The 11,281-nt window shown below is 40.4% G+C and overlaps 1 pseudogene; it reads right to left on the reverse strand.

Annotated features, from left to right (window-relative positions):
- Positions 1-490: 490 nt before the first annotated feature.
- On the reverse strand, positions 491-8,346 carry LOC134624752 (alpha-1,3-galactosyltransferase 2-like; annotated as a pseudogene).
- Positions 8,347-11,281: the final 2,935 nt, after the last annotated feature.

The following is an 11,281-nucleotide window of genomic DNA, read 5'->3' on the forward strand; positions in this document are numbered from 1 at the left end:
AAGCACATTTTGTCAGCACAGACACAGATACTGGAAAAGTTAGAAGGTTGAAAATAAATCCTATGACTGTCTGGCTCTTTCTTCATAAAGATAGCCATATTAGGACACATAAAGGCAACGATTATATATCTATATATCTTAGCACAAATGACAATATAAAAAATATCAATTCCAACAGGTTTCAACAGAAAAAGGCTTCTCACTCCAAAGATCTCATATACCATTAAAAAAACAAAAGCACACACATTGATTTATGCTCATTAAGAAAAGTTTGTCTAAGGTTTTCACATAGAAACACTGAAAGCTACCATCAGAAACACAAGCAGTTTGTTTGGTGGTGGAGGCCAGGAGAGGGGGACAAGGTGGCTGTCCTTTGGTGCACTGCTTGGTGAATGTGTAAACCAATAAACATAAAAATAAACCAATATAAAATCAATAACAGCTTGTACTTCTCTCACAAAAGGATTCTAATTTTAATTTCCTGTCCAGTCTACCCACTACGAAGTGTGTCATAATGTTTTGGTGCCCACACTAGGCGGGTGACAAGTATATCCTTCTTGTCCCAAATGCTCTGGTCCCAGCAGTACTCTGGAGAGAGCAGCCTGCTTGGTTTATGAATCCAAAAGTACTTGTTTAGATGGCTCTCATCACAGAGCTTCCACATTATTTATTTTATCCTCCATGATACCCAGGTAACAGGCATCTACCAAATGCTTTACATTTTGCCACAGTCCTCCAAAGATAGCAGCATGGTAGTAGAAATCTCCAGTTTCCATGAAGGCTTTAGATTTGGGATTTCTATCGTATGTAAACCGGGCCTTTGGTAATTTATAATAGTGGGCATGGAGCAATGCCACAGAATCACCCAGTGCCTCAGACCCAAATCTGCCCTTAAACTCCTGATCCACATCAAAACAGAAGACATAACAAAATTTGTGACGAATCTCTGATTCTATTGTTTCTGATATTGTTCTCATTCGCCTCATAGAGATGTCCTGCCACCTGGTGTGCTTTTCCACTTGAATAACCTTTATGTTTCGCTGAGAAGTAAGTGTGATGTTTGGTACTTTTTCTGGTGAATCTGTGAACACATAATACGTCACTGGTAATCCCAACATAAAATGTTGTTCTGCTGAGGTGAGGAAAGTCTTGAGGTAGGCATCCAGGTACCTTAATTAGAGACAGAGAAAAAGACGGAGGTGTTTTTAACAAGAATACATAAAACAATTGTGCTATTATGTTTTTTTCTTGCACAAGCATTAATGTCCCACAAGTAGATTCTTGTACTCTGGGGCAAAGGGAGGTGAAAGCTTCCAAACCGGACGACAAAAGGAAATGTTCTGTGGTGGAAAAGCAACAACAAATACATTATTTTAACTATATCATAATTCATAGAAAAAAATACAGTTAGGCCCAGAAATATTTGGACAAAGACAACCTTTTTTCTTATTTTGGTTTTGTACATCAACACACTAAATTTTAAATGAAACAACTCCGATGCTGTTGAAGTGCAGACTTTCAGTTGTTTATTCATTGGTTTGAACAAAAAGATGCATACAAATGTGATGAACTGAAGCATTTTTTTAACACAATCCCTTCATTTCAGGGGTTCAAAAGCAAATGGACAAATTAAATAACTGAAAATAAAATGTTCTTTTCTAATACTTGAATTCTCCACCTCTCCTCGCTGCCCCAGAAGCACTAGCCATTTCACTTCCAGGAGACACTAGAGAGATTCCTGCCAACGCCTGAACTGTTTTCGGGTAAGTTAGAAAAGACCACCAGCTCTCTCACTCAGTGTTCACTCGTGTTTTGGCAGCAACCCAGAACATACGAATCAAAAACAGCTTATTTTGTCCAGCTACTCTGCGGTCAGGCTCTGAAGAAGGCCCAAGCTGTGTTGAAAGAAAATTCTGATATTACCTTTTTTAATTTCCAAACCAAGTTTTGGGCTGTTTTCGATAAGGGTTCAAATCCCAATGCAAACTGTTTGATGTCTTTGAAGCAGGGGAGACAAAGTGTTGCAGACTTCTCTGAGGATTTCTGGATTCTGGCTGAGGAGCTCGGATGGGAGGAAAAGGCACTCTGCGAAGCATTTTTACATACCCTCAACGACAGATTGAAAGGTGAGGTAGCCTCAAAAGATCTACCATCGTTACTTGGAGAAGAAGATTCTCCATGCATGAGTGCCGTTATTGTTGTCAGAGGCAACACTTTACTAACACCTGCCACTCGCAACCGAAAAGGTTGCACTTGTCAGTAACGGCGGGGATACTGACCCCGGGGAAACAGCCAGACTCATGCTATTTGCTAAAATCAACTCAAATACTCACACTCTAAATGCATTAGCAAATAACAAAAAGTGCGAACATGTGGTCGGCTCTGTCGTGCATCGTTTACAGCGGTACCGAAACCCAGGATTGGGTCATGAGAGAATTTATGGTTCTCTCTCTGAAGCACAGCTTTCGCCATCTCCCTCCCCATAGAGAAATGTTAAAACAGTTCTCAAATGTCAGTTGAAAATTAGATTTTGAGGTTGTCTTCTCTTGGTTAGCATTTGTTTCAGACCCACATTTCTTTCTGCTGTAATCTCTTTGTCTAATCCTGAGACATAAACATGTGTGCCCCTGCCTCCTGCCAGGAGTCGCTATAGCAACAGTCCTCACAGCTGTTTAATGATTGTAGATGCTTTCTCAGTCTCTGTGTATAACTCTTTCATTCTTTGCTCACGATTTGCTCTTCTTACAGCCTGGTAGATCCTGATGTCTTTTGATAACTCACCTGGCAGTAGCATGCACACTGAGAATTTTTTCAGAAATTTCCACTTTCTAGTTATTAGTATTCTCCCTCTTTCCCTATAAAACCTGGCATGTTTTGCAATTTTTTTCTGTCTATACTAAGTGTCCATACTATTTGATTAGTGTGAATCACCATATATATAAACACAATATTCTCAGTTTTGTCAACTAAAAGACAATACTCTACAATATGTAGGGAAAATCCACCACTTCTTCCTGTTCTGGAAAAACCAACCTTCCAACAGCAAACACAGTAAGAGCCACAGATGAATTTTCCTCAGCGTGCCTTTGGTCAAAAAGATTGAAGTCAAACATCCCCTCCCAGATGACAGGAGCTTTCCAAGATGTGAATGTCTGAACTAACGGTCTGGCCCTGAATGAAATTAAGAAATTAAAAAAAAATGTTGCCAATCAGTCAAAAAGTCAAAGTTCCAGTATTGAAAGGGTGTTTATCACAAGTATTTTATACTGCCAAAGTTTTAGACTAAAAACATATACACATTTTATGGTTCATTTTCTTTATATATTATAAATTTGTAGCTTGTTAAGTCGTACCTTAACAAAACCAAAGAATATATGTAATGTAAAAACAGGTACATTAGGTACTCTATAATTCTTTTTATATTTGGTTTGATCTGTTTCAAGGTTTATTTTACGCTTGTAGAATTATAGCTACTAGAACAGATTAGAACATTGATCAGACAATTAACCACCAAGCATACCTTTATAGGTTATACCTATATAGCTATAGGTTTTCATGAATGTTTATCATCCTCATCTCATAGGGTTCTTTTTGTCTGGAAAAAGTGTCATACGATCTCTCAAATACCTCCTTTTTAATTGAGCTTCCACAGAGCCTGAAAGAGAAAGCCCGACTTAATGTAGAAAGTTAATAAACATCATAGTGATACCTGTGAATGAGAATTATCTTTGACTGGGTTTTATTTTCATGCCAACTAACATGAAGGAATCCTGGCTGTTTTGAACTTCTTTTTGTAGTATACCTCCTATAGGTGAGTTTTTGGATAATTGCAGAATATTCAGCTTCCTGATTTTCCAAAATCATTTAGGTCAGTATTTACGGTGCTGTGGTATTGCATTTGGCCGAATCTTTAGCTTCATCTGTTTGAATGCTTTTCAAGAGCTTTTCATTGATGAGGTCTAATCTGACCTTTGTCTTATGTCTTTGACCTTTTTTCTCCTAATTACCATCGCCACCAGAGTTCAAGTATATTACAAAATGCTGGATTTTAATGTCGGAGTAAATTAGTTGATAACAACAATTTTTGCTCTTAACTAAGGCAACAACAATAATAACAATATTTTTAAAGTGTTAATAATAACTAAGGTTGGATAAATGTAAGGATATCTTGAAATAAGATGACCATTGATATTTTCCAGCTAGCTTTTGATTAAAATTCATGCATGTGTATTAATTTTGCAGCATTTAATTGTAAATATTAAGAGATTAATGTTTTTGTAACAGGTGGTTTAGCATCTTGGACAATCAGTTAATATTACCATGGCATTAAATTCCTGCTTATTACACAGGAACTGCCAGGGGTGTGTCCTGGTAGTCATCACTGTTCTTTAAGGTTTTGTTTTTTTTTAAGTTGTTAACATGATGATGATGATTATTATTATTATTATATTAATATGTTATTCAATAGATATAAAGGAAAAGAATTTTATAATTAACAGATGGTGAGTCAATTTTCTTACCCCAAATTAAATGTGTCATCCAAATTTATATTATGTCTTTCTTTCAGTTTACTAGTCATTGGCAGTTTTGGCATTACGGTAGTGCTCCTTAAACATCTGATGCTGCAAAAAGAAGTTGTTTGAAAGATTGTTATGTACAATCACGAGCAACTTCATTAGATACACTTACACTAATATTGCCTTTGTTGCACACTGTTAGGTCTAATTGTTGAATGTTGCCATTGTGTTTCTTAAATTTGTACAGTCTTAGTTCAAGCAGTAGGATCAAAGCCATTCCTTTGATCCTAACCACCTCTAACCACTTTGTGCTGGGGGAGGTTTTATTGCAGATACATCCTATCTGGAAGATCTGCTTCTTTTGATGTAAACTTCCTGCGTTTACGACCCTTTGGTCAGCAGGAGGTAACACACACACACACACATTCTTACCTACATACAGAAGTTCACACATATACATATAATGCCTTAGAACCATGTGGGCGTTGCTTTGCTGTGTTTTGTGTGAACTGTCTCTCAATAAAAGGCAGCGAGAGGAGGCCGGATTTGGGGTCATTGTCGTGCTGGACACAGATGTGGCCTCCCTTGCGCAAGTAATCGATCGAACGCTGTTGCCTTGTTTTTCTTTCATGATGAATAAGTCTCTAGAACTAGCGGGGTTTGTGGGAACAGACCCAACACACACCTTGAATATAAGGAAGTAAAACCAACAATAACCAGCAGCAGGTAGCAGAAGATTTCAGAATACCTTGCCCTGTGTATTAAAAAGCATGTTAATTAAACAATGTATTCCTCAACCTGTTTATTAAAAAGATATATTTTCATTTAGGTTTAAACAACAAAGACAACAAGTACTCTTACCTCGTAGGTGGGAAAAAAAAGCCCTCTCATTTTCCTGCTAAACAATTTATTGAACAAGGAAGTAGTTGGTAGACAGACTCAAACCTTAAAGAACAGAAAGATGTTTTAATTAACCAGAAAATCTCCCTTTGGTCAAAATAGGGTTTGTTTGGGTATAGTAACAAATTATCAAAATACAACCACATAGTCATACAGCACTGTAAAAGCCATGACCCAGCTCTCATTTCTTTAGAGTTTGCTGCCAAGGAACCAGATCTACTTGTAATTTTGTTTTTAAAAGTCTTTTGAGGAATAGTTCTTCTGGCTTTCAGGAGGTTTTGTTTTGGTTTTTTTGGACATCGGCTACTTTTTCATTTCTTTTCAGTTCAATCCTTGTACCTTGTGCATTGGGAATCTAATTAAAATCTTACCAAAGCAGAACTAGATGAGAAGCAAAACTTTAGATTATCAATATATAGAAAAATCAGGTAATATGTGTGCCAGCATGAGGTGGTGGAGAGTGAATACAGAAAAGAGCAAAGAACTAATGATATCACACGCACGCATTAAAATGGTGGCACAGCTTTTGGAAGCTTAAAGCTTTTACAATTTAATGAAAAGCTGACAACACCACCCTGGGAATTTCACCCAGAGAATACAGAGTTAAGACTATGTCAATTACTAAGAAGGCACTTAGGTCAGTTATATTTAGGACAAAGACATGGTTCAATGTAAAATCTACAATTTATTGACAGCTATTTAAAATACCACATAGAAAAGTGGATGAATTGGTTGTACATGCACTGTAAAATTCAGAGATATGGCTTACCAGTGGGTTAACAGGGTGCCAGATGAGGACAGGTCCAGAAAAATCATGAACGCATACATGCAGCTCACCTTCACACACACAGTCACACTATGGTGCAGCTCAAACTAAGGGTGCAACAATAAACAGAGCACACGGAAGCTCCCACCACCGAAGCACACAGTCACCTCCACTTTGGGCCTTTGGTTTCTGAATAAAAAAAAACGTTATTAATGTGTTCAAACAAACAAACTAACAAAACCCTATATATACCCTCTGTGGTTAGCCTACCACAAAAACACACTAGTGATCTGCAGCTAGAAAAAGGGCTACCTCCCAGTGGTGTAATGCAAAAGAGAATCTACCATCAAAACATTCAGAAACCAAATGTACAAACACAAAATAAATTAACTCTGCAATTTAGAGCAGATAGCTTCACAGTATTACTCAAGGTTGTTATACATGTTATGGCCCATCTAGAGGTGGCCAGACCACAACATAAGGTGATCCATCCTCGTCAGACCCCAAGCAGCAACATCATACAATTGGTAAAGTTTGATAATAATTTATTTATAATATGTTGAGTCATTAGGTTATTTGACACAAAAGAAGAACTGGTTATAGCTTCGGGGTGGGCACAACGCCAAAACAACAAACAAAAGGAACCCAACCCATAACCAAAATAATTAAACCAAATGACAGCACTTGCCTCCCTAACAACAAAAAACAGGCGAAAACTATAATCAAACAAAAAGGCAGTCCACCCCGACTCCTGTATAAGGCGTACAGCACTGGGCATGTAACAAAAGGTCTACTATTTGGAATGAGCCAAAGATGAACGACTGGCCGTCCATGGCAGCCAGTCATATAAGTTGTCTCCAGCTGGTTAGCCAATCCGTATTGTCAGTCCTCTGGATCCACCAATCATGGAAAGTGTGAGAAAGTATTAGAGCAGGTGGTATGTTTCAAATTCAAATTTTATTTGATGTTGGATGATGTTGATGTTTGACGTTTAGGAGGAGGTTGTTCTTCTGGCACCAGATCTTCAGGTTCATAATCTCCTCCAGGTAGGCCTTCTTGATGTTGTCAGAGATCAAGCCCACAACAACAGTGTCATCAGCAAACTTAATGGAAGTGGTGTCCGATGAGGCTACACAGTCATAAGTGTACAGTGAGTAAAGCAGGGGGCTTAAAACACAGCCCTGAGGCACTCCAGTGCTGAGTGAGATGGAGGGGGAGACTGGTTTTCCCACCCTTACTGATTGGGGTCTGTCTGTGAGTAAGTTGAGGATCCACTGACACAGTGGTGAGCTGGGTCCTAGATCCTTCAACTTGGTGAAAAGCTTAGAGGGAATTATTGTGTTGAATGCTGAACTGTAGTCTACGAACAGCATCCTAACATAATTCCCTCTGCCAGTGTCCAGGTGACTCAGGGATGTGTGGAGCAGGTGAGCTATGACATCGTCTGTGGAACGATTAGTATGCAAACTGAAGTGGGTCGATGGTGGCAGGAAGTGAAGAAGTGATGTGATCGCTCATCAGTCTTTCAAAACACTTCATCACAACTGAAGTCAGTGCTAGTTGGCGGTAATCATTGTGGCAAGCGGGCTGTTGTTTCTTTGGGACAGGGACAATGATGGACTCTTTGAAGCACGTGGGAACCACTGCTTGGGCCAGGGAGAGGTTGAAGATCTCAGTGAACATCACTGCTAGCTGGTCAGCTCAGGCTCTCAGGACCCGACCAGGGATTGCATCTGGTCCTACTGCCTTCATGGTGTTCACTCTCCTGAAAGCTTTCCTCACGGCATGCTCTGTGATGATGAAGGCATCCTTTTCACTGGTGCACTCCGTGCACGTGCAGACTTTTGTTGTTTTAATTGCTGCAGCGTCGAAGCGAGCATAAAACGTGTTCAGCTCAACAGCCAGTGAAGCGTCGGCATTCATCATTGAAGAAGCTGGTTGTTTGTAGTCCGTTATTGTCTGCAGTCCCTTCCACAGGTTCCTAGAGTTGCACTGTTGTAGCTGTGACTCTAGTTTTTCCGTGTAGCTCTGCTTTGCCTTTCTGACCGCGCTGCACACATAGTAAGACGCAGCCGTGTATAGGTCCATATTACCGGAGACGAGCCCTTCATTGTAGGCAGCGATGCGCGACCTCAGAGTGCTGAAACATGTCCCAGTCTGCATCATCCAGTGCATCCTGCAGTGCAGTCACTGAGTGGTCCGTCTAGTGTGCGACCTCCCTCCTGATTGGTGCTTGCTGCTTTAGCCTTTGTTTGTAAGCGGGCATAAGGACGATGGCGGCAAGGTCCGATTTTCCAAATGCCGGCAGGAGCCCAACCTTGCAGCAGTATTTGAGTGTAGCAGTGGTCTAATGTCCTCGTGCCCCTGGTGGGGCAGATGACATGCTGGTGAAGGTTGGGAAATGTGCGTTTGAGATTTGATCTGTTAAAATCTCCCATAACACCGAGCGTGGCATCCTGGTGAAGTGCTTGTTGTTGTGTAAGAGCCTCAAGTAGTTCACATAAGGTAGTGTCCAAATCCCCGTAAGGCGGAATATAAACAGTGCAAGCAATGACTGCAGTGGATTCCCGAGGGAGATAGAAAAGGTGACATTTAATGTCAAAAGTTCCAGATTGGGCGAGCAAGCGCGTGTGAGTGGGGGGATGTTCACGCTGTCGCACCATCTGTTGTTCACCATCAAACACACTCCACCACCTCTCTTCTACTCCGACTGCGTTGTTCTGTCCATGTGGTAAACCGAAAAGGACCCCGCCGGCTTTTACGGCGTGGTCCGGTATCGCTGGGCTCAGCCATGTCTCGGTGACGCAGAGGAGGTTGCAGTCCTGAATGTCTCTCTGGAATATAATTCTGGCTCTGAGGTCATCAAGCTTGTTCTCGATGGATTGAACATTGGCTAGCAGGATACTGGGCATGGGTGCACCGTATGCGCAAGCCCGTAGCCTGTTCCTGATGTCGGCTCGTTTCCCTCGAGGCTGTCGCTTAGGGTCGCGTCCTTTGTTCTCTCTCAGGATCACCCTTGGCCTGGTTGGATCCGGAGTTAAACACGATGAAATGTGTATATACTGTAAACCAATAGAAAGAAGAGTGTAGTGAATTTGTGTTTTCCATGATGCCCATACTAGATTAAGGCAGATGGAGCAGAAAGTAACAGTTTCAGTTCCCCTCTGACATGCCGAGATAAGCAGTAGGTTGTAAAGAAGAATAGAAAAGCAGGAAACTACAGAGGGACAGTTGGGGAGTGTACCTTTCCATGTGAACATTAGGGGGTGTTGTCCTTGGGTGTGCTTGATAAGGAAACAACATACATCCTTTAATGACTTGTTTTGCTGATGGTAGTGAGCACGAGGGTGGGCTCACCTGTAGCCCCCGTGACTAAGCATGTAATCTAAAGGTTGCAAGATGCTTGCTTGCAAAAAAGAGCAAAAAGAAAAGAAAAGAAGCAAAAAAAGAGAAAGAAATCCAAAGAAGTAAAGTATAGCCCAGAGAAGCAGTAGCGGCCTAGACATAAAGGTATCAGCCGCCCACTCAAAGTTACCACTCAAATCAAAGTTATGTACAGTTCAAACAGCATCATCAATTTGCTAACAAAGAGGCCAATAGGAGGCTTCTGCAGCTATAACCTATAAACTCACTTGTTTACTACCAAGTAAAATAATAAATACACAGCACAAAATAAAAACATACCAGCAATTGATGGAAGACTTCAGGGAAATAATCCAGAGGTGATCTCTACAAAAAAATGAGTAAGACCAATCAACAAAAGTGTAGCCAGTTCAGACTGAGGCATCAGCGACATGTATGCAAGTCCTATCTGTAACAGCTAGGGAAGTCAGGTGACCAAAGGCCTGGATGCACATGGCAACAAGTGAGCAAGTTAGGAATACTCAGAGGGCAGCTACTATTTATAGCTTTGCTTTCCGTGGAAGACACTGCACGTCACCAGCTGCTGTTGTGCCTCATAATGCAAATTTGGACTAATAATGTAAATGGGATACATGAGCAAATGCAAAATCTTTCATGTAAATCTAAGAAATCAATTAAAAACATGTGGAAGCAGGTAAAAGACAACCAGTGAAGAAACAAACATTTGAATCTTAAATACTAGGAAATAATTTTACATAGCTGAGTTCAGTTTCATTGCCACACCAAGGTCTGATTACAGCCAGAACTGTTGAATCAAGAAATCACATAAATAGGATCTGTATAACAAACTGAAGCAGGCTAAGAGATCTCAAATGGCAACACAGCATGCAACGATTCAAAAAACAGCTGAGAACCAAAATCACTGACATCGATCAGTCTGGAAAGGGTTACAAAGCCATATCTAAGGCTTTGGGACTCCAGTCACAGATAGCTGTGTCATCCTGGATTCAACCCCTATGCCTTACTCACCTGTTGCTTATCCCAGCTGATTACCCCAGGCAGTATTTAAGGCCTAGGAGGTGTGTTGGTCTTCGGTGGATCATTGTACTCTCTACAGTTAGTGTAGCCCCGGATCCTCTCTGTTGTTTCTTCCCGAGCTCTCCTGGCTTGCTTCCCTAATCATTGTTCTCTGTCTCCTTTGTACAGACCTCCCTGGACTGATTCCCAGACCCTGCCTAGATGAGCGAGAGTGTGTGAGTGAAGCACAGGGTGGATTTTTGGACTGAGTGCAGTGGTTACCACGGATTGACTGAAGAGGAGCGTGAGCAAGTGTTTCCCCACCACCCTGGATCTTCTCTGCCCTGCCATTCTTTTCCAAAGAGGCCTGTAACCAGTGTTGGTCAAGTTACTTGAAAAAAGTAATCAGTAACTAATTACTGATTACTTCCCCAAAAAAGTAATCCCGTTACTTTACTGATTACTTATTTTCAAAAGTAATTAATTACTTAGTTACTTAGTTACTTTTTAAAAACACGATTTACAACATGAATAGGTAATAAAGCAATAGATCTTTCAGCCCAATTCTACTTTTTCTGCATAATCCATCATACAAAATGTAATCAAATGGAAAAGTCTCTTTTTAAAACTTGTTTTATTAGTTTTAATCTTTTAACTTTATGCATCAAGCAAAAATTTAATTATATGCAACATTCTCTGACTGGAAGAAATTAGTTTA

Source organism: Pelmatolapia mariae, linkage group LG1, assembly GCF_036321145.2.
Source record: "Pelmatolapia mariae isolate MD_Pm_ZW linkage group LG1, Pm_UMD_F_2, whole genome shotgun sequence".
Lineage (NCBI taxonomy): Eukaryota > Metazoa > Chordata > Actinopteri > Cichliformes > Cichlidae > Pelmatolapia > Pelmatolapia mariae.